At 38.5% G+C, this 20,551-nt stretch overlaps 1 long non-coding RNA gene across 2 annotated transcripts; it reads right to left on the bottom strand.

Moving 5' to 3' along the window:
- Nucleotides 1-311: 311 nt before the first annotated feature.
- LOC104859037 lies at nt 312-18,638 on the bottom strand. Of its 2 annotated transcripts, XR_779269.2 has the most exons (4): nt 18,436-18,638; nt 9,958-10,062; nt 5,248-5,671; nt 312-403 (listed from the first exon to the last, which is right to left on the bottom strand). It is a non-coding gene; the product is annotated as an uncharacterized LOC104859037 (long non-coding RNA). The 2 variants fall into 2 exon arrangements; XR_004515680.1 differs by lacking the exon at nt 18,436-18,638 and having other exon boundaries at nt 9,958-10,235.
- Between the last annotated feature and the right edge of the window lie 1,913 nt (nt 18,639-20,551).

Raw genomic sequence — 20,551 nt, 5'->3', positions numbered from 1 at the left:
TGGAGCCAACCTTCTCTTTCATTCAGGGTTCTAATAGGTAACAATAACTCTGAGTTATTTTAGTTAATAGCAGGAGTTCTTTGACTATGTATTTTACTCTTTTAATAGGTTCAAAATATTTTGTATATTCACACATCTGTTTAAAATATCTTTCCAAAATACGTGGGTGGCAGATAGTAAGGTGAAAACTAGCATTTATTAAGCAGTTAAGTTTCACATGCTTCATAAAAACTTACTCCTTTAATTTTCACAATGGCCTTATTACAGTGTTCTCAAACTTTAATCACACAAGGATCACTTCTGCTACTTGGTAAAATAAGGCAGATCCCCAGGGATCATGGAGACAGGATTCTGATAGAGTATGTTTCAAAAGATCTTCAGATTACTCTAGTATCGCAGGCATCTGAAACACACAGAAAGAAACACTGCCTATTACACATGGCCTATTATGTCCATAATTTTAAATAAATAAACAGAACCAGAAAGGGCAAGTAACTCCTATGCATAGAAAAGGTGGGCAGAATGCTTTTGTTCTTAAGAGTAAGCAATTTAACTTATGAGAAATGAGAAGATAAGGGAAATAGAATAAAAATATGAGAGTATGACATTAGCAAGGAGTAACTATGGAAATGATGAATGTCAGGAGAGTCTTTGGGTTCTGTTGATGGAAGGTCTTTTGGTTTGATATCTGGCATCAAACTTATCTTCCCATATTAAAAAGCTATAAAAGGCAGAGAAAATCGTTTTTGCAATGTTGTTTAGCAGTCAATACAGGACTGGTTATTAGATGAAAAGGATCACAGAGATAAAATGTACATTATGCTGATTTTCTCCCTGAAAGCACTTTCTAACCTATGACACAAAGAAATAATGTCCAAAAATTAGAAGTCTTGCTGGATCATAAAAGCTGAGACTGAAGTTTAAAGCATCCCTGACAGTAGTATTTGGTGTTACACAGGAAAGGCTTTACATCATTAGTCAGTTTTCCTGTTGCTGGACAAAATTCCTGGCACCTGTAACTTAAAGGACGACAGGTTTATTTAGGTTTTTAGGGGGTTTGGTCTGTGGTTGGCTGGCTCCAAAGCATGAACATAACAATAAAAAAATGGCCGAGAAAAGCTGCTTAGTTCACAGCAGCTAGGAAGCAGAGCAGGTAAACACTGCCAGTGACAAAGGGGAAAGGACCAAATATTGACCTAAAGGTCACACTTCCATGACCCACATAGACACACCTAGAAGTGTGCCTTACTAATTCTCTGTGAGGCTCCCAAGCCAATCAAGTTGACAATCATAACTAATGGCATCAATCTGTTCCTTGCCAACCTAACACCCAAACACAGCTCCTTAAATCACACTTAATCTCCACATAAAGACAACAGCAAGTTCATCATTCTGCCTAATATGATGTAACTATCCTGCATACAACTGAAAATGCACTGATCCTTTCCTCGAAGTCTCATAAGTTTCATCATTGCTCAAAATTCCAAGTTAAAGTTTCTTCTGACGCAAAGGAAACTCTTAGCTGAAACTACAAAATTCAAAAAGCAAATTACTTAATCAAATATACAACGATACAGGGTAAACATTCTCAATCCAAAATGCAGTAATAGGAGAACAAAAAGTCAGTAGGGCCAAAGCAAGACTGAACCCAGCAGACTGAACCTCAAGTGTTCCATGCCCAGCATCTGGAGTATTTGGTGATAAGCTGTGAGTCTCATATTGCTTAGGTGGCCCCACCTCTGCAGCCTTGCCAGCTATGGCCCATGTGGCTTCTCACTTAGGCTGGCTCCACTTGCTGGCTGCAGCTTTCCTCAGCAGATGTCCACATTCCTTGAATCTGCATTCCTGGGGTCTCCACGGAAACTTTGGCTTAATTCCTGCAGGTTCACACACCCTCCTTTCAAGGGACTTTCCCTGTACACAGCATCAAGGTCTTCCACCAGCTTAAGCAGTAGCCACACTCCTTGAACCTTGGCTGCTGTGGCCTCTGAATGTACCAGTATAATTATTAGTCACAGATCCAAACACAAAGAGCACTGAAACCTATGTAAACATTTTTCCCCGGACTCTTGGCCAAATGCTAAACTGCATATTTACAAGGTAAGATTACAAAAGCTTTAGTAGGAAAAACTACTTGAAAGTGGAGAGCTCAACAGAGATTACAATGATACAGAATACTTAGACAAAGTTGAATTGTCCCAGACCAAGGAGTCAAAAGAGACCTCTGAGAACCTCCTGGGCTTCCAGTTGAGACCACGGAAATGCCGCACCCTCAGAGTAATTACCATGTGCTAGAAGTGAGGGATATTCTCTAAGTGTAAGTGCAGACATGAAACGGCTCCAGCCTAATGAATCCAAAACCAGGTCTCAGTAAGACTCCAGCAATGTAAATCCTTACCCCTCAAAAACTTCACCCTCTCCAGAGGATAAGATAGTCTGAAGCCCCCACAGTTTATAGCCCATGATGTCCAGCATATAAAATTAAAACCTCCCAGAAAAGCAAAAACAGAAGAAACAGTGAAGAGTAATGAAGAGATAAAAGTGTCACGAGGAAAAAAAAAATCAGAGATATTGCAGATACTGAGTGAACATTGCTCAAAATAACTGATAACTGTGCTAAATAATATAGAAGAGGATATGGACAAAATGAAATGAAGGTCTATTACAGCATATTTTTAGAAAAAATGGACTCATTGACATTCAAGATATATAAAATATAATATCTGAAATTAAAAATGCATTGGGTAATTAAAAAGCAGATAGAAAAGAGTGGAAGATTAAAGAATGAAAAAACAATTCAACAGGAAAATGTTCAGATGGAAGATTGTAAGAAAAGAACCAGACGAAGGCCTAAGACATCTATGAAGCACACTGGGAATTGTGTGAATAGAGTTCCAGGACAGGAGAAATTGTCCCACATTTGAATAAAAGTTGGCCAAAAATATTTCAAACCTGATAAAAGCACCCTACAAGTTCAAGATATTCAATAAGCTCCATACGGGATTTACAAATAAATAAATAGGCACGATATAGTCCGATTACTTTAATTCACCAACAAAAGAGCAAATAGCAAATTTAACTAGGGATGGGGAGGAAGTATATTAGCTTCAAAGGAGCAATAATAAAAGAGACTATAAACTTGTGCATGGAAGCAATAGAAGTATAAGAAGAAAGAAAAATGGGCCCCAGCCTAAAATTGTACTCATAAAATACCCCTCAAAAATAAAAGGCAATAAAAGTAAAAATCAATAAAAACTGAAAGACAAAAAACAGAACCTGAAAGAAATTTAATGCTAGCAGACTTGCGTACAAGAAATCATCTTATACGGAAGCACGGACCCACAGGACTAAATGAAGAGCAACAGAAGAGAGTGAAAATTTATGCCACTCTGCAAGTTATTCAATAAAGAAATGTTCAGCGAAGGGCTTCATTTCGTTTTCAAAGGTTCGTCATATCACCCAAGCATGGAAAATGTTATTGAAATATATACAAGAATTGTAATTCAAACCTTTGCACAAACTTTGACATGTGTTGTTTTTTATTATGACCATTTGCTAGTGACAGGTTGAGATATATTAATGAAATTTACCCAATCCAACATATTGATCATATGCCAGTTTACATTCTGCTATTTTCCAAGAGTCAGGTTAGTACCTCAGGGATTGTTATATAAATCAACATGTTGTAATGACAGATGCTTTGTGACATTCTCTAAACAAAGAAATGTAATGTGCTATTGTGATTTCATTGTGTAAACCATAAGCAATGATTATTTGCTCACCGGGGCAAAGTGTCAAAAGCACCTCCTTCTGAGCACAAGTAAAAGGGACAGAGGACATCATCCAGCCAGCTGTGATGGTGCATACCTATAATCCCAGGACTTGGGAGGGAGGCTGATGCAGGAAGATCATCACAAGTTTAAGACAAGCGTGGGCTACGTTATGAGTTCAAGGCCATCCTTAAGTATATAGCAAGGCCCTGCCTCAAAAAAACCAAACAAATAAAAATAACAATAACAGAAAAAGAAGACATCATCCAGCCATCATCAGTTCTTAATTTCCTGGTAAACAGAGAATAGTTGAGGTTATCTTCAAATTCTGTCTCCAAAATGTCCTATTTATTGATGATTATATTGACATTAGACTTGATGCAGTCTTAAAGGCTAGGGAAAAAATAATAAATCAACACAGTCCATTCTTAAGAATTTATAGTTTAATAAGAAAAAAGAAACATAAAAACAAACAAAAGCAGTGAAGTACTGTAGGTGACAGGACATCAGTGTATAAGGTTACAGGAGAATAAACAATCCATCCTAGGGTATGTCAGAAAAGTGTTCTTAAGGGGAGGTGATATAAATTCTAAATTTGAAAGATGAGAAGCCATTTGCCAATGGCCATAGAGGAGAAAAGCATGTCAGGCAGAAGAGGTAGAGAGGAAGGGCCTGGGTTAGAAAAGCAGTTCTACTGATTTAGGATTAAATCTGACACTCAGGGAAGCATGGTTAAAGGAGATTCTGGAGATAGACACAGAGGAGAGATTATTAAGGATCTTCTATGCCATGCATGAGTTATAGAGCCTTATTTTAAGGTCAGGCTGCTGTGAAAGGTGCAAAAGAAAAGGAAACATTGCTAAGCTCTACTTCAAGTGCCCTGTCCAATATAATAGTCATGATCCACATGCAACTCAATTCAAATTTAATAAAATTACAAACTCATTTTCTTGGTGGCACTAGCCCAATATGAAGCAGTTATAAGAGACATGTAGATGGTAGTTACTGGGTTTGCAACACACCCAGTTGGTTAAAAAACTTAAGTTTTCCTCTCATTCACAAAGAGGCCAGAACAGGATTTCTGGATCAGAGGCAGTGGAGATTTGAATATCATAAATATTCAGAAATTCAAACTCATAGTATCTCTGCCATCCTCAGAATGCAGCTTCTCAGACCACCAGACCACCAACACCCACACAGTAGACTGCAGGGAGAAGGGAGGGTCCCTTATAAAAGACTTCATGCGCTAGAACTATAGGTGATGGGCGAGGTATGATCACGGAATACAGTGAAAATCCAAATTTAAAACAGTGAATAAAATTCCCCATCTTTCAGTACACTTATTCCTTCTTTCCACTCTAGAAGTCCTTATTTGTGAGTGCCTTTGTTGTGCTGTTGTGGCCCCCTCATCCCCTGAATCAAGTCAAAATGTTTATGACAATTTCTGTCAAAGAACAACGTGGTGCTGTGTCCTCACCTCATTCACCAGATCTGGCATCATAAACCTTCTGGCTCCTTTCCAAAGTCAAGATGGCCATGGGAGGTAAATGTTTTTACTTGACTTAGGACATCGCGGCAGCCACTGAAGTGCAGTTTAAAACACTCAGGAAAGAGAACTTCCAGAATTGCTGAAGCCCAGGAGCCCAGGAAGAAAGGGAAACAAGAATTAGCGTATGCTCTCAGCTACCGCTGATATCTCCAGGTCTTGGTTATGAAGCTCCATTGTTGGACTTTACTATGATGTTCTCTGGGACATCTTCACCTGTTCACTGCCCCCAGGATTTGAGATATAGAGTTATTCTCTCCTTTCTGCTTCACTGTTTACAGTGGTGGTGGTTGTTATTGTTGATGATGATGATACTTTCCCTCTCTTATATTGTAACAGGTGAACACAGAAATTCCTGTAAGAAAATAAATATACAGACTGGTTCAACCAAGTAAAATCCCAAGTCTATTTGTTGCTATGTATTTCCTTTCTGGGTAAAGTACTCTGGATTTACTTCTTCTCTCTTTCTCTTTACTCACGGGCTACTTCATTTACTTTAGGAATCCATGACAGTTTTGAGATTGCAGGACATGTGACTTCTGGTTAAGTTAGTCATTGTTCTTTAGACTTTTGACTTTTATAAGAGACTTATTTTTATTGAGCATATATTTTTCTACACTAGTAACTGGTAACATTTGCTCTATTGCAAAGGAAATTTTATGTAACAAATGCCCCCTATAGCCAAGAGTAGGAGGATGTTGTTTTGTGAGCTATATATATATATATATTTATATTTGGGGGCCTTTGCCAAACTTGTAATTTAAAAATATTGCACAGTTTATTAAATTCCTTCCATATGAGAACATACAATACTGACAACTTCCCATTAACATTTTTTAAAGCCACCATTATTACTAATTCATTAAAAAGGCACTGGTCGACTATCTATTATTCATTACAAACCAATCTACATACCGAGAGTAATAGTATATAATCCAAACAAGGTCTTAGCTTGCAGGAATACAAGTATCTCAAAAAAGTCATAAGACTCAGTGCACGGAGGAGTTTACCTGAATACTGCAAAAATTGCTGTGTGAGCATTAAAACAGATGAAGAAATGAATGATTATTTAACTTGATATTTGATTTATGTGGCACAGATTTTACCTAAACCTGTAAGATCTGTTTACAAATAGAATTGCATAAAAACAAATACTCAGTAAATATCATTCAAAGTAATTTTTCAGTAAGTAAACATCTACATTTAAGTGAGCAGAACTGATGTGAGCTCATCTCATCATATCGAATCTTGAAAATTCAACTTTTTTTCAGCCCTGGTGCAGGGTTCGGTCCTGTAACCCCTGATAGAGAGATGAATAAAGATGCAAGAAGCAGAGAATATCTTCTTTGGGGACGAGGGGTCTTCACCAGAATGGAGTGAAGCCCCAAACTGACTCAAACCCCCAAATTTATTAAGGAACAGCAAAGGCATGGAGTTTGCTGGGCATAGATTTTTTTTTTTTTTTTTTTTTTTTTTTTTTTTTAGGTAGCAAGCAGTCAAGCAAGTACCAATGAATGACAATTTGGCGAATAATTACCTTTTACCTGGTTGTGCCCTTGGGGAGCCTCCTTGTTGTCCCCTAAGGTTCATCTCTGCTTGAACTGGCAAAACATTCTGTCTTCAAAATGTTCCGAGTCCTCGGAGTTATCAGTCGCCCACCTCCAAGACAGCTCGAGCAGACATGGGTGTTGCAAGCAGCTCCACACACGGGATTGAACCAGTGCACCAGGACACGCTTTCATGAGTCTGCCTTTCCTTCTTTCTTTTTTTTTCCATTAAGTTTATTGGTACATTTTAGGTACACAGTACAGTTCCCTTCATCATTGGGGTCTTGCACCTTTACACAATGTATCTTGGTTCTTATTTTTTCCCCATTGCCCTACCCTTCCTTCTCCCCCTCCACTCTTCCCTATTTGCAAAGACTTTGTTTGCATGTCTTTCCTTTTCTCATATTTTCCCTTTCTTTCCCTTCCCCTACCCCTCCCACTTCCTGTCAATGGGCCTCAGCAGAAGCATTCACCATACTTCTAGTTACAAGTTATGAAGACCTCACGAAGAGGACTTCCAGAACCGCTTCAGACATTGGGAGAATCATGGGATCAGTGTGTTTGAGATGAGGGGAGTATTTTGAGGGGCATTAATGGCAATGTTTCATTCACTGTAACAAGTTTTTTAAACATCCACTTGTATATTTTACTCACACTTTGTATAAAGTTTGTGCCTTGATTACTGAGTGAATTGTAGAGATCTGCTATATAAGACAGTAGCTGTGTTGTAAAGTTCAAATATATTAAAAGGAAAGGTGTCAAGTTAAGTGTTCTTACCTCCTCCTAAAAATAACCACAGAAAAGCACAAGGGAAGTTTTGAAGATGATGCATATGCTCGTTTTAGTGATATTATCACAGATGTATGCATATGTACAAATTCACCATCACCATATTAAGTATGCATAGTTTTGCACATAGATTATCTCTCAATAAATTAAATGTGCAATGAATAGTTGATTAACTTTATTTTTTGATAAATTTTTTAGAAGAAACTGGTGGCCCATTTTCCAAAATGGTTGTAAAATTTCAAAATCTCACCAACATTATATGAGAGTTCCATTTGCTCTATATCCTCACCAACATTTGTTGTTTTCAGTCTTTCTAATTTTAGATTGTCTGGTGAATATGCAGTCATATCTAATTATGATTTTAATTTGCATTATGATGAATGATGCTGAACACATTTTCATATGATTATAGGCCATTTATACATATTCTATTTTGTGAAATATATTTTCAAATTTCTTCTACATTTTACATACACAGGGTCAGCTGTCCTTTTATTACTGAATTCTATGAGTTCTGTGTCTATGGTGAGTGACCAAATTACACAGTGAAAATTTAAATTTTTTAAATTCGTTACAGTAAAAGACACATTGCTATTAATCTCCTTCAACATATTCCCCTTTCTCTGAGCAAACGTAACCCACCATTCTTGCCCAGTTTATGACCCTCCTGTCTCAGATCCCAGGGAGCTGGGGCTGTAGACATATGCCACCATGCCTGACTAAATATAGAATTTTTATTTGTCAACTCTACTCCAGTTGAGTAAATGTTTCATAGTTAATTATGAGGCAATCTAACAGGCAGAATCCCTGCGTTAATAGTTACATTCCACATCTTTAAAGAAACTGGTTGTAGATGAAACTTGGTTAAGAGTCGGAAATTCTGAGATTTGTACATTGTATGTCAGTTTTATTAACACTGTTTTATTTATTTCTAAAATTTTCATTGGGTCCGTAAAATGATCATTAAATGTGCCTTATCTAAGCCATGGTGCTTATAAGGATCAAGTGAAATATTTTTTTTTTCCTCTCATTGAGTTTATTGGTTCATTTTAGGCATACAGTACAGTTACATATATCATTGGGATCTTGTACCTTTACATGACAGGTCTTAGTTCTCATTTTTTCCCCTTGTCCCTGCCCTCCCTTCACCCTCTCCTCGCTTCCCTATTTACAAATACTTTATTTCCATTTTTTCATTTTCTCTTATTTTTTCTTTTCCCCTATTACCTTTCCCCTACCTTTCCCACTTCCCCTACACCAATAGCCCCTTTCTTCCTATTTCACATTGACAATTATATCATTAGGATCTTATGTGCTATTATAGTTTTTCACACCAGAGAGACTATTCGGTGTTTATACATGGGTAACTTATTTATTTCATCAAGTGAAATAATTAAAGCCAAAGTATGTGACAGATTATAAACCAGTAATTCAATACAAAATACTAGGAAAAGAACCAGTCTCTTTCTGCTTCTTCTCTCTCTTCCTCCTTCCTTCCTTTTTTCCTTTTTCCTACTTCCTTTTCTGTTTCTTGCCTGCTATAGTGCACGGAAAACTTTTATAGCCAGAAAAGTACTAATGTTCCTGATAGAATTTTAAACTGTTTATGATTGTTGTTGCCTTTGTTGTTGTAACCTGGCCACACTAGCTCACTAGATCTCTTCCCCTTTTGCCTTATAGTACAGAAATCCCACCCTAAATACAAAGTGCCACGATAGGACACTCACCCCAAAGGCCCCTTCTCACTTCCCTGTAGTTCTTCCTCCTTCATTGTTTAGTTGCCTTAGTTACTGGTGTAGTTCAACACCATAAATCTTTTCTGTTTCTCTTTTCAATTATTTACTTATGCTCCATCACATTCTTGAAAGGATTTAAAAGTTCCTGTACAGAAGTGGACTAAAACAATATACCAGCTTCTGGCTTTTGTCTCTAGGCTGGCAGGACACCAAGGTGCACCCTCTTTGGTCATCCCAAATCTGAGTTTAGCTAACAGCAGCTGCCTCCACCTTACTGCCAAAGTCAGACCCCCAAGGAGATCAAAGCCCCAGAGGAAGTGAGGATGCTGCCGTGTCTTCCCTGGCCTCCAGATCGAGCCCCTGATTTCTCTTTTGAAGTGGCAGTATTACCAAGTCAGCTGCTTCTGGAGATGACAGTAAAACAGGCTGTTGAGAACAGCCAGGCCCAGGCTTAGTGTTACCTTCTGCCTCTGCCTGATCAAAAACCCCAGGGAGCACCAAGACACCAAAAGAAACAGAAAGATACTCAATGTAGTGGGATCATCAACACTGACTGACAGAGCACTAACCTTCTAGAATCTTCAAAGAGATTCTGGGTCCTGTAATCTGTGGGTGAAATGCTGATGGTCACCACTCCTGGGATATAATAGATGACATCCAAACTGGAGCAGCCACTTGTCCAGATAGTAAGACATATGGGGAAAATATTTCAATTAAGGATTGCTTGGTGACAGCAGCAACAAAAAATACATGAGATTATCTTATTCAGTCTAACAAACACACTTGGTTCATTTTCTGTCCACAGTTATTCTGGAGTCTCCTCATGATTCTGACTGCTTTCAGGAGTTTCTTTATCATTCTCTCCCACCTCTCTCTCTCTCCCTCCCTCTCTCCTCTCTCTCTCTCTCTCTCTCTCTCTCTCTCTCTAGTTCTCACTCTTTTGGAATTTCTCTTGCCACTCTTTTCATGCTATTCCCTTTTCTTTTTCTGTCTTCTTTCTGACTCCGTGGTGTCTATTTCCAAATGTCTTAGTAAAGAAGATGCAACTTTCTAAAATAGTAAAATGTTCCTAAACCTACTCATTCTCAACCTAAGTCTGCTCATTGCTATTACTTGATGAACATTTCAACATCAGGCGACCAATATCAGACACATATATCTTCATGTAGTGTTCAAACGTCTTCTTTGTAATCTCATAAACTGTATTCTAAATCATGAGACTATCTGTGTTCACAGTTCAGATTCAAAGAGACTTGGTTCTAGATAAGTAAGTTTCCATGGTGCCTATTATCACCCAGGACTGTCAAAGACATAAACATGACAAAAGATTGGGAAGAGTTCTTGCTTCACAACTGTTTTTTGTTTTTGTTTTTTTCAAACAAGGTCTCACTATGTAGGCCAGGCTGGCCTTGAACTCAGTCACCCTCTTGTCTTAGCTTCCCAAGCACTGGGATTACAGGTGTGCACCACCATGCCCGGCTCATACTTTTATAATAATGCAGTTCCCACCTACCTTTGCATTCAGGCCCTAAAATACAGACTATTAGAAAAGTGACAAGTTTACAACTGGCCCCTCCTTTTCAGTTTCTCGCATCTGGCCCAGTGCCCATCTTGCGTAATTTCACCTCAAACAGTGGTACTGGCAGCCAGAACTTGCCGCACAGTCTATTACTATTTGTTGTACAGAAAGTGTTTGGTCTTTGAGGTGGTGCCTTTGGAGAAATTATGCTTTCTTAGAGGAGAGAAAGAACGTGATGTACAAGGAGATGCAGACGAGAGGCTTGGGTGGCAAACTGGATGTCGAATTTTGCTGTGGTCACCCAGGGTTTCCATTACATTCTTCACAATGCAGGGGCACCAGGGGGCTCCCAACCTTCACTGGCACTGCTCTGAAGGAAGGGTTGGGAGGGAGGTGCGACCTGCCTAACCAGAATCTTCTAAGAAGGAAGCATGGTGGGATTGGCTCCTTAAAAGGGGCTTCAGTCATGTATCAAAGCTGTCAAAAGTGGAAAAGGTGCAAACTGCAAAGGGAATGAGGCAATATGGCCCTGCAGAGGGTCTCCAGACAAAACTCTAACTTCTTCTTTTACTCTTTTGCTAATTCCAGTGATCTTTTCAAGTTTCTTATCTTGGCGATAGATAATAGAGATGTGTGTGCATAACAAAATGGAAAATTCTGGAAGTACCTCCAATTTCATTGACCTGAGAGCTGGGGTGGAATTAGAAGCTGCTTTCCAGACTGAGAGTAGGGGAAGTGAGGGACTTACGTTTAAGGAAATGTCAAGTCGGCTTACCCCGCTGCTCTGTTTCACAGCTCTGATGTCATATCACACAATATTGATATCTCTGGCAAGAAACGCGGGAAACAAAGCAGACGTACTCGAAGGACAGTTCCTCCTTCAGGTCTCATTCTAGCTCCAAAGTGGAAATAAGATTGCAAACAGCAGGACAGCTCTTTCCTTGCAGAGACGTGTTGAAGATGCAAAATTGCAACAAGCACAAAGCTGAAATATTGCTCTTACTATACTGCGGTAAGAGACATATTTGTGAAATGCAGGCCAATTCACATAAGAGACCTCCTGCCTTCAAATATTTCAGTGATTGCTTTTTCTTGGGATTAGAGACACAAAGTTTGTTTTCAGAGCCCAGGCCAGGCACGCCCTCGCATGATCTGTCTTCATGCAAAACCCCTTGTAGCTCTCTGGCTTCTAACCACACCGATCCCTCTGCCACCCCTGACAAACAGGATGGTCCTGCAGGCTGCTGGTTCTTAGAAGCAACTCCCCGTCAGCAAGGCTTTCTTATCCCCTCCTCACCCTTTCAATCCCACCCATCCTCCAAGTTCATTTCCTGGAGGGACTGGGTGACACAGCTGCATGTGACACTTTTCCCTCTGACATAGCTTTCTCCATGGTGGTCCTCATCACCCATTGGTTTACGTTTATATGTGTAACAGTCCAACGTCCATCTCCTCCAAATCCCCGGCTTTTCCTCATTATTTCATCTTCAGGACCCAGCAGTGTCCCTGGTACCTAGTAAGCATTTAAAATGTAGTGAACTGTAATCCCAGCACTCGGGAGGCTGAGGCAGGAGGATCCCTGTGAGTTCGAGACCAGCCTGGGCTACATAATGAGTTCCAGGTCAGTCTCAACTACATAGTGAGACCCTGTCTCAAAAAACAAAAACAAACAAACAAATAAAACATAGTGGATAAGGGAAAAAAAATCAAAAAGGTTAAAGAAAATATTAATGAAAGAATGAAAATGAAAGAGAGAAAGCAAGCAAAGCAAGAGAGAAAGAGTGGAAAAAAAGAATCATTTAATTTGAGAAGAAACATTGGGTTTGATGATTGATTGAAGTAAACCAAGCACCACAGTTAAAACTATTCATTAGGTTTACAGAGGTGCTTTTGTTCTTATTTTCTTTACCAGAGTATGACCTCATCTTTCCTTAAAGCTCACCTCCATGAGAAGGGCGACTACACTGCTAGTCTATAAGCAAAATCTAGTTCTCCATGTTGTAAAATGCTGCTACAGATTAAGATGAAAATAGATTCTGAAAATAGTGAGACAGTTTTATATAGAATAACCAAGCATTCTCTACATGATGTCAGAACCTTACATGCCACACAAATGAGGAGAATCTCTCATAAAACAGCTAATTCCTTGATGTAAATTATTCCACATTTGATTGATGAATAGGGACAGATGTTCTATAACATAGAAATAACATTGTTTCTTATGTATTGTTTTCTGCTATCTTAATGTTTTTAAGTTATCCAAAGCAAGTTTTGTCACAGTTAAAGAAAAACATGAAGATCTCTATTAAACTGTCTAAAAATCTACAAAAGCAATTTCCTTTAACATTTCAAGAATATTTCTTCATATTCAGCCACACTAAACATGTGGGTGAAGCCTGTGACACAGGTTAAGAAACTGTAAATATTAATCACCGTATTCAGACATTGGACTTGTGAATGAAGCTATACATTGGGTCCGATTTTTAGTTTTATAATAAATGTCATATTGGATGGCCTCAACTCCGAGAAACAAGAAGAAACTCCAGGACTTAGAGCTGCTAATGATCACCTCATTTTGAGCCAGGTGCCAATGGTATTTAGTAAATTATCACTGCTAGTATTTTTTATAGTAGCTTCTTCCTCTTCTTTAGTGTCATGCTTTTCTTCATGCTCCACTTTCCAAATTCCAGTTCTGAGCATTGCCCTGCATGTTATATTTTCACGATCAGCCTTGTTATTTTCAGTGTTCAATTTTGTAGAGTGTGAGGTTTTTGAATAGCACAAACACAATCACTAAAACAGAAACACCCCTTTATTCTCTGGCTAAAAAGAAGCAAGATTTTATCTGGATACCTGATAAGTCTGGAAACTTTTGAAAGCAAGAAAAATATCGTTTCAATATTTAGCTGACTTCTATAGAGTGGAGTCAAATGGAAACTTGGAGCTTCTACCTTTAAATGAAGTCACAACTTTTCTCTGGATAGCAAAAAGCAGTTTCCAGTCATCTCCACGCCTCTTACAGAGGTCAGAATTGCCTACTTCCCCAATCTTTGTGTTTGGGTCTATCATACTAGCAGATCCTTCCTTGAAAACTCTATGATACTGTTTCTGTCTTAGAATTATTACCACAATATTCCCAAGTCCTTGGGTATTAGATCTCCCCTTCTTTGTTTTTTCCTAGCATACCAGGGAATTTCACATAAGCATTTTATTGGCAAGATAGGTACAGTTATCTCTATGTCGTCGGTATAGAGAAGAATGCAGATTAGGCCCTACCATGACCTTGCTTCACAGAGATATCTATGTATAGACATCTGTTCACTTGAAGAAGTGTGCGGTTTCTCCCCGGATTAAGCCAAATTACCCAAGGGTACATCTACCTAGCTTATGAAAATATGGCCTAAAAACCATTAGCCTTAAATTTTCTTTTAGAGCAGGTATTTGCTTTACAACCACTCTCCTCTCCCTACCTCACCCCATAAATGTTAATCTATAAAGCTCGTGATTTTCACACCATGACAGAATAAATGAGAAACACCTCCAGAAAGCTAGAGCCAAGTTATGCTTTTACTTCTCCCTCTGTGTTTCCTTGAGAAATATCATTGAGCCCTTGTAAACCTCAGTTCCTCCATTTGCAAAGGCCAATAATCGCAGTGCAAACACAATCCAGAATTATTATAAGGATTCAGTAAGATGAGGAAAACACACCCTTCTGCAGTACCAGCACTTAGGTTTAGTATTGACAGGACAAATGAATTATAGAACAAATACCTAACACCTGACTGTATTCTGAGAATAGAAAGATAATAGAGAGATTGCTACACTCAATGAGTTTAAATCCTAACAGTGATATTGGTGAGAAAAAGAACTTACCAGGGGAACTGAAGCCAGGCTGTGAAAGCCAGACTCAACTTCAGGGAAGGTTTCCCTGAGACTTGTGTGCCTCTATGCATCGATATTTCCGTGAAGCAAGGGCATGGTAGGGCCTAATATTCAACCTGGACCTTGAAGGCTGTGCAGACAATGGCCAGTAATGCACAGGTAAATGTTCTTGTGAGCAGCAGAAACATATTTACAGGTGTGGGGGCAATGGTGAATACACAGCATATTCAAAGAAATTCAAATAATTGGCAACACCGGAAAAGCTGATAAAGTCAACATTTGATTTTGGAATTCAGACTTGCACTGGTATCATTTACTTCACTGTTTTACAATTGTCTGGTTATTGATCTTTCTCATCTACTATACACTATGGGCTGTGAAAATAGGGATATTGTCGATCTTATTCAATGTTGTATCCCAGACAGAAAGTAGTGTCTAGAACTATAGAAAGAAAACAATAAATGTTTGAAGAACGAGATGAATGTTACTTGCCACAAACTATTCATTTTAAAACGTGAAAGTCTAAGGGCCAGGGATTTAGCTCAGTGGTTCAGCGGCCTGCCCTGCAAGCACAACAGCCTGAGTTCAATCCCCAGTACCAAAAAATAAAATAAAATATGAAAGTCTAGACCCCAAGAGGTTAATTTCCTTGACTGAAAACACATGGCAGATTTCACACTGAATTCTGAACTCCTGTGACCCTTCTGTTAGGACTTTATGAGAGTATTTCTATTGCAAGGGGATAAAAACTGCCATTGGCCTCTCTGAGAGAAGAGTGAGAAGGAGGAATATAATAGTACTCAGTACAGCTCTAGGTATTCAACAGCATGAAATCTGTGAATCAGAGTGCAACTTTAATCTTTTCTCAGATAAGTAATTGAGGATTCAACAGGAACACACAAATCATAAAATTTATAAATTCTGACCTGGTAACTACAGACAATCAGTATACTCTTTGGAAGCAAGCAGACCTTGCTCTCTTCTAAAGGATCAAAGACTCTCATTATAAAACTTTATTAGATGAACAGTGCAATAATAACTTTCAGGAGTGGGAGGTCTGGACACTATCATACAAGGTTCTAGGAACATGGAATTAAGCCGACAAGCAAGGGCCTGTTTTCAGTGCCTCAGAGACAGAGAATCAAGAAAGGCCGATGTAGCCCGTAGAATATCCAAGTACATCCCACCAAGACTTTGTCATGTAGAACTTTGCAAGGCATTATTAATATGACCCACTGGACAATCATAAGCTTTTGACCTCACAATCAGTTCAAATCAAGCCTGCTGAAGATCTCTGTAGAGAGACACTTGAAGGGGCTTTCTAGTGCACCTTTATCAAGATGAATAAGGATTGTTTGAGAATTGACCTCACATGTGAGCATGTGAACTAGTATAGTTCACTGTAGAATTAGACTAAGTATGATGATATAACATACAATGTATTAGTCAGCTTTCCCATTGATGGAACAAAACGCCTAACTCTCAAAACCTAGAGCAGAGGTTTACTTTTAGTTCACCGTTTCAGGGGTTTTAGTTCATGACTGGTTGGCTCAAAGGCAGAAACATAAAGGCGAAGCTGCTTGCTCTATGGCAGCCAGACCAGAAGCAGAGCACAGGGGAAGAACACCAGAAAGGGGCCAGTGGCTCACCTGACATGTCCACAGGGTGCTTTGCAAATCTCCTACCTCAAAGGTCCTCAAGCCAATCAAAAGGGCCCATAAGATACAGTAAGTATTGTTTATAATTCCAAGCCTTCCTCATGAGAACAAGCCCAGAATCTTCAAAATAAATACTTTTCTTCAGCTGTCAGAATGTCTCATCTTGCACTGATTTCTTCCTTGAATTTAGAACTATTTATCTTCTATGCTAAAGTGATCATTTGCATTTACCAAGAACTGCTTTTATTGTACTTGTCACAGTACAGATTTTAAGTGCAGAATGCTTATCAGATGTATCACTGAATATAGCAGGGCCCCTAGCTCTCTGGAGATACCAGGCCCTCACAATTCCATGAGAGATTAGCAGGGATTTAGTAGTTGGGTAGAAGCTAAAACAAAACACATGCATACTCACGTACACACATGCACACACTGAGAATGATAGGCAAAGCTCTTTTGGATTGTGTACAAATCCTCGTGTCATTACTTGTCACCTTTGTGATTGGGCAAATGAGTTAAGCTCCATAATTCTCAGGTCCCTCATCTACAAAGCTGGAGCAACCAAACCTAATTCAATCACTGGATCAACAAATGCTTTTGGAGGGTTTACTATGCACCAAGTACAGTAAAGGCACTGAGAAATACTACAAAGAACAAAATGTAAGAGGGTCCTACTCTTTGTGGAGTTTCCAGTCTACTATGTTGTAGGAGTTGAAGTGGTGTAAAACCAGAAATAGCACTGTCCCAGCACATTTGGTGCCTAGTGTGGCAAAATAACTTTTACCAGCTACTGATTTCTCATGAAAGGGGTGTGTGTGTGTGTGTGTGTGTGTGTGTGTGTGTGTGTCTGTGTGTGTGTGTGCTTATAACATTTTTTATTCCAAGAGTGAATTTGCAAGAAGCCTTCATTCCTACACCATACTCACTCTCAGAAGATTTTGTTCTGGATTCTTTTTCTACCACACAACTAGATCTGCTCTTCTTTAGGTCACAAAGGACTCTGTCCCCTACATGTTGCTGATGCAATTTTCCAGTCCTCATTTTAGGTCATTATCAACTTCTTCCTTCTAGAAATGCTCTCCATGGACACCACAGCTATATGCCCACCTAACTTTTTTTTTTTCCTCATTGAGTTTATTGGTACATTTTAGGGATACAGTACAGTTACATTCATCATTGGGGTCTTGTACCTTTACATGACAGGTCTTGGTTCTCATTTTTTCCCCTTGTCCCTGCACTCCTTTCACCCCCTCCTCCCCTCCCCCTTTACAAACACTTCATTTCTTTTCATTTTCTCATATTTTTTTCTTTTCCCTTATTAGCTTTTCCCTACCCTTCCCACTTTCCCTACACCTTTAGCCCCTTTCTTCCTATTTCACATTGTCAATTATATCATTAGGATATTATGCACTATTATAGTTTATTCACACCAGAGAAACTATTTGGTATTTACACATGTGTGACTTATTTCTTTCACTTAGGAACATATCTTCAATATGTACCCATTTTCCTATGAATGAATCTAATTTCTCATTCTTTATAGCTGAGTAATATTCCATTTTATAGAAAAACCACATCTTCTTTATCCAGTTTCCAACTGTTGGGCAAGTGAGCTGTTTCCATGTCCACCTAACTTTTTTCCTATACTCTCAATAACTCCATTTCAATTTCCTTTGGAAACTTTACATGCTCAATCTATCTTTCAAATCCAGTTGATCCTTGACTTACAAACTCATTTTGTTCACAAGGGCTGGTTGCAACTCAAGTTGGTTGTAAATCAAGATGATTTTTCCCCTAAGGAATAATGGAAATACTCATAATTCATTTCAACCCCCCAAAGCATCCTTTAACTAACCTTTTCATAATAAAAAAGTGTTGTATAATGTGCATAATTTATCAGAAACACCAATAACTTTCCTAGGATATTCATCAAAAATTTATAAAATGTGCCTAATTTACCAGAAACAACAATTTCATACTGTACTCACCATTAAAGTTGACATCTTTGGCTTGCAGGAAGGAGGATGAATTGGAAGGAGAGTCCTCTTCCATAGGAACATCAGGAATCTGGCTCTCTGGTGTCCTTTCTCTCCTTGGGAGAATCTGTAGCCCACTATGACCTGCTTCTTGCTCATCTGGTCTCAATCTTTTCAGAACTAACAGCTGGTCTCAGATTGCTTGTTTCTGTCTTTTCTTTGACACTGTTCTGTAGTATGACATGTAATTGTCATTAAGCAAGTGAATGCAATGATTGTCTTTTTCTCTTGCCTAATGCAAGACTTTTGCTTTAGATCTCCACATGACCCCGAGTCTATTCCATGACATTATATTTTCTGAACACTCCATGGATCTCGGAGTGATAAAGCAAGAGAAGCTTTATCTTGAGGTCACTACTTGCATTGACACATAGCGATAAGGTTGCCCTATCCTTCAGAGACTTCTGGCCTGGCATTTTCCTCTCTTCCTGGGTAATGTGTTTTCCTGGGCATTTTCTTGAGAAAAGGCCAGTTTCATCACAGCTGAAAACTTGATGAAAGCAAAAGCCATTTTTCTGTGTATTTGTTTTGAAGTGTATGTAATTTTTAGCAGCCCCTTTATCAGCATTGGCTGCTTCACCATATCTAGTTGTCTATAAACCGCAGTTCTCACTCTAAAATTGTGAAACCAGCCCTTACTGGCATGAAACATTCCATCATTATCACTCCTTGATGGATTATCCTTTATGAGATCTGCATTTATACCCTTAGCTTCTTCACAAATTATAGACTCAGGCTGTAACCTGTCATCCGCCTTTCATTTATCCACACTATTAATAGCCTTTCTACTTCACCTAACACTGTTGATCGTGACTTGCTAATTTGAATAACACCTTTAACAAAACTAGCTTCCTTATACAAATCTTTTCTCTGTAAGATGGTTAAGATGGTGGATTTTGATATGGTATAAATGTTAGCAAGATCACTCACATGAATGCCATTCTCGTATCTCTCCACAATTTTCTTCTTTTCAATTGTGATTGCTGTCTTTACTTTCCCTTCTTTTCTAGCTTTTTTGTGTCATTTTGATAGCCGTAATCATAATGATTATATAAATCACTGATGGAAATCATAGCCACAAACATGCACATCTGGGCTCAGATTGACACTTGTGTGCCCTTACATATGCTTTTCTGGCATTGGAAGTTTTTGTTTACAACTGACAAGTGCCCAGCATTTGGGTAATAACTCAAGACTTTGGTCATGAATTAAAACTAAATTTCCAGTTGTAACCCTGGTTGTTTATATCTGAGGCAAGTCATAACTTGAGGGTCCGCTGCATTACACTGTTCAAGGTTTGGTCTTAGGCCTTCTTGGGTCTTTATTCTCATGACCATTTCTTAAATGGGCTCCCTTTGCCTTGTTAAAATTAGCTCCACTTGTGCTCACTTCAGCAGCACAAATACTAAAAATTAGCTCTACCATTCTTACAACTTCAAATAATAATTAATGGACTCTGGGATTTCTTCCAAAATGTTCTTCTGTGTTCTAAATACTTAGAATCCACCTCTCACCTCAACTTGAATGTGCCCAAACCTGAATTCATTTTCTACCTAGAGAGCCATTCCTGTTTCAACATGCTTCTCCATCATTATTCAACATTAATTATCCAGTTTCACATCCCAAAAGCCCAAGAGCTTGACATCTTCCTGTTTCTGAGCCCTGTATTCCACTTACAACTGAGTCCTGTAATTTCTTTCTTACATCTACATCTTAAACCTGTCCACTTCTCAATATCTCCACTCTTGTCATAAAAGATCAAGCCACTGCCCTCTCTAAATAAATTCCTAACAAATGCACATTATACTCCTCCAATCTACTTCCTTCTGAGAAGAAAGAATATAATATAAAATAATAAATACCTCATTATTTCACTTCCCTATTTCATACTTCAAGGATAGTTAATGTCTCTTATTGCAACCAAAATTTTGATTTTAAAGCCTGAAATAATCTTAGTAATATATTAAAAAATGTATTTGTTTTATATATGAGGTGGGTCCCTAATAATATTTTCCTCATATAAGTATTTCAAAATCCATAGAACAGTAATCACAGGCACACACAACCT

This window comes from Fukomys damarensis, unplaced genomic scaffold, assembly GCF_012274545.1.
Source record: "Fukomys damarensis isolate Sample0158 unplaced genomic scaffold, DMR_v1.0_HiC HiC_scaffold_5, whole genome shotgun sequence".
NCBI classification, from domain to species: Eukaryota; Metazoa; Chordata; class Mammalia; order Rodentia; family Bathyergidae; genus Fukomys; species Fukomys damarensis.
Note: the sequence above shows the minus strand (reverse complement) of the source record. Positions and strands in the feature narration are given on the sequence as shown.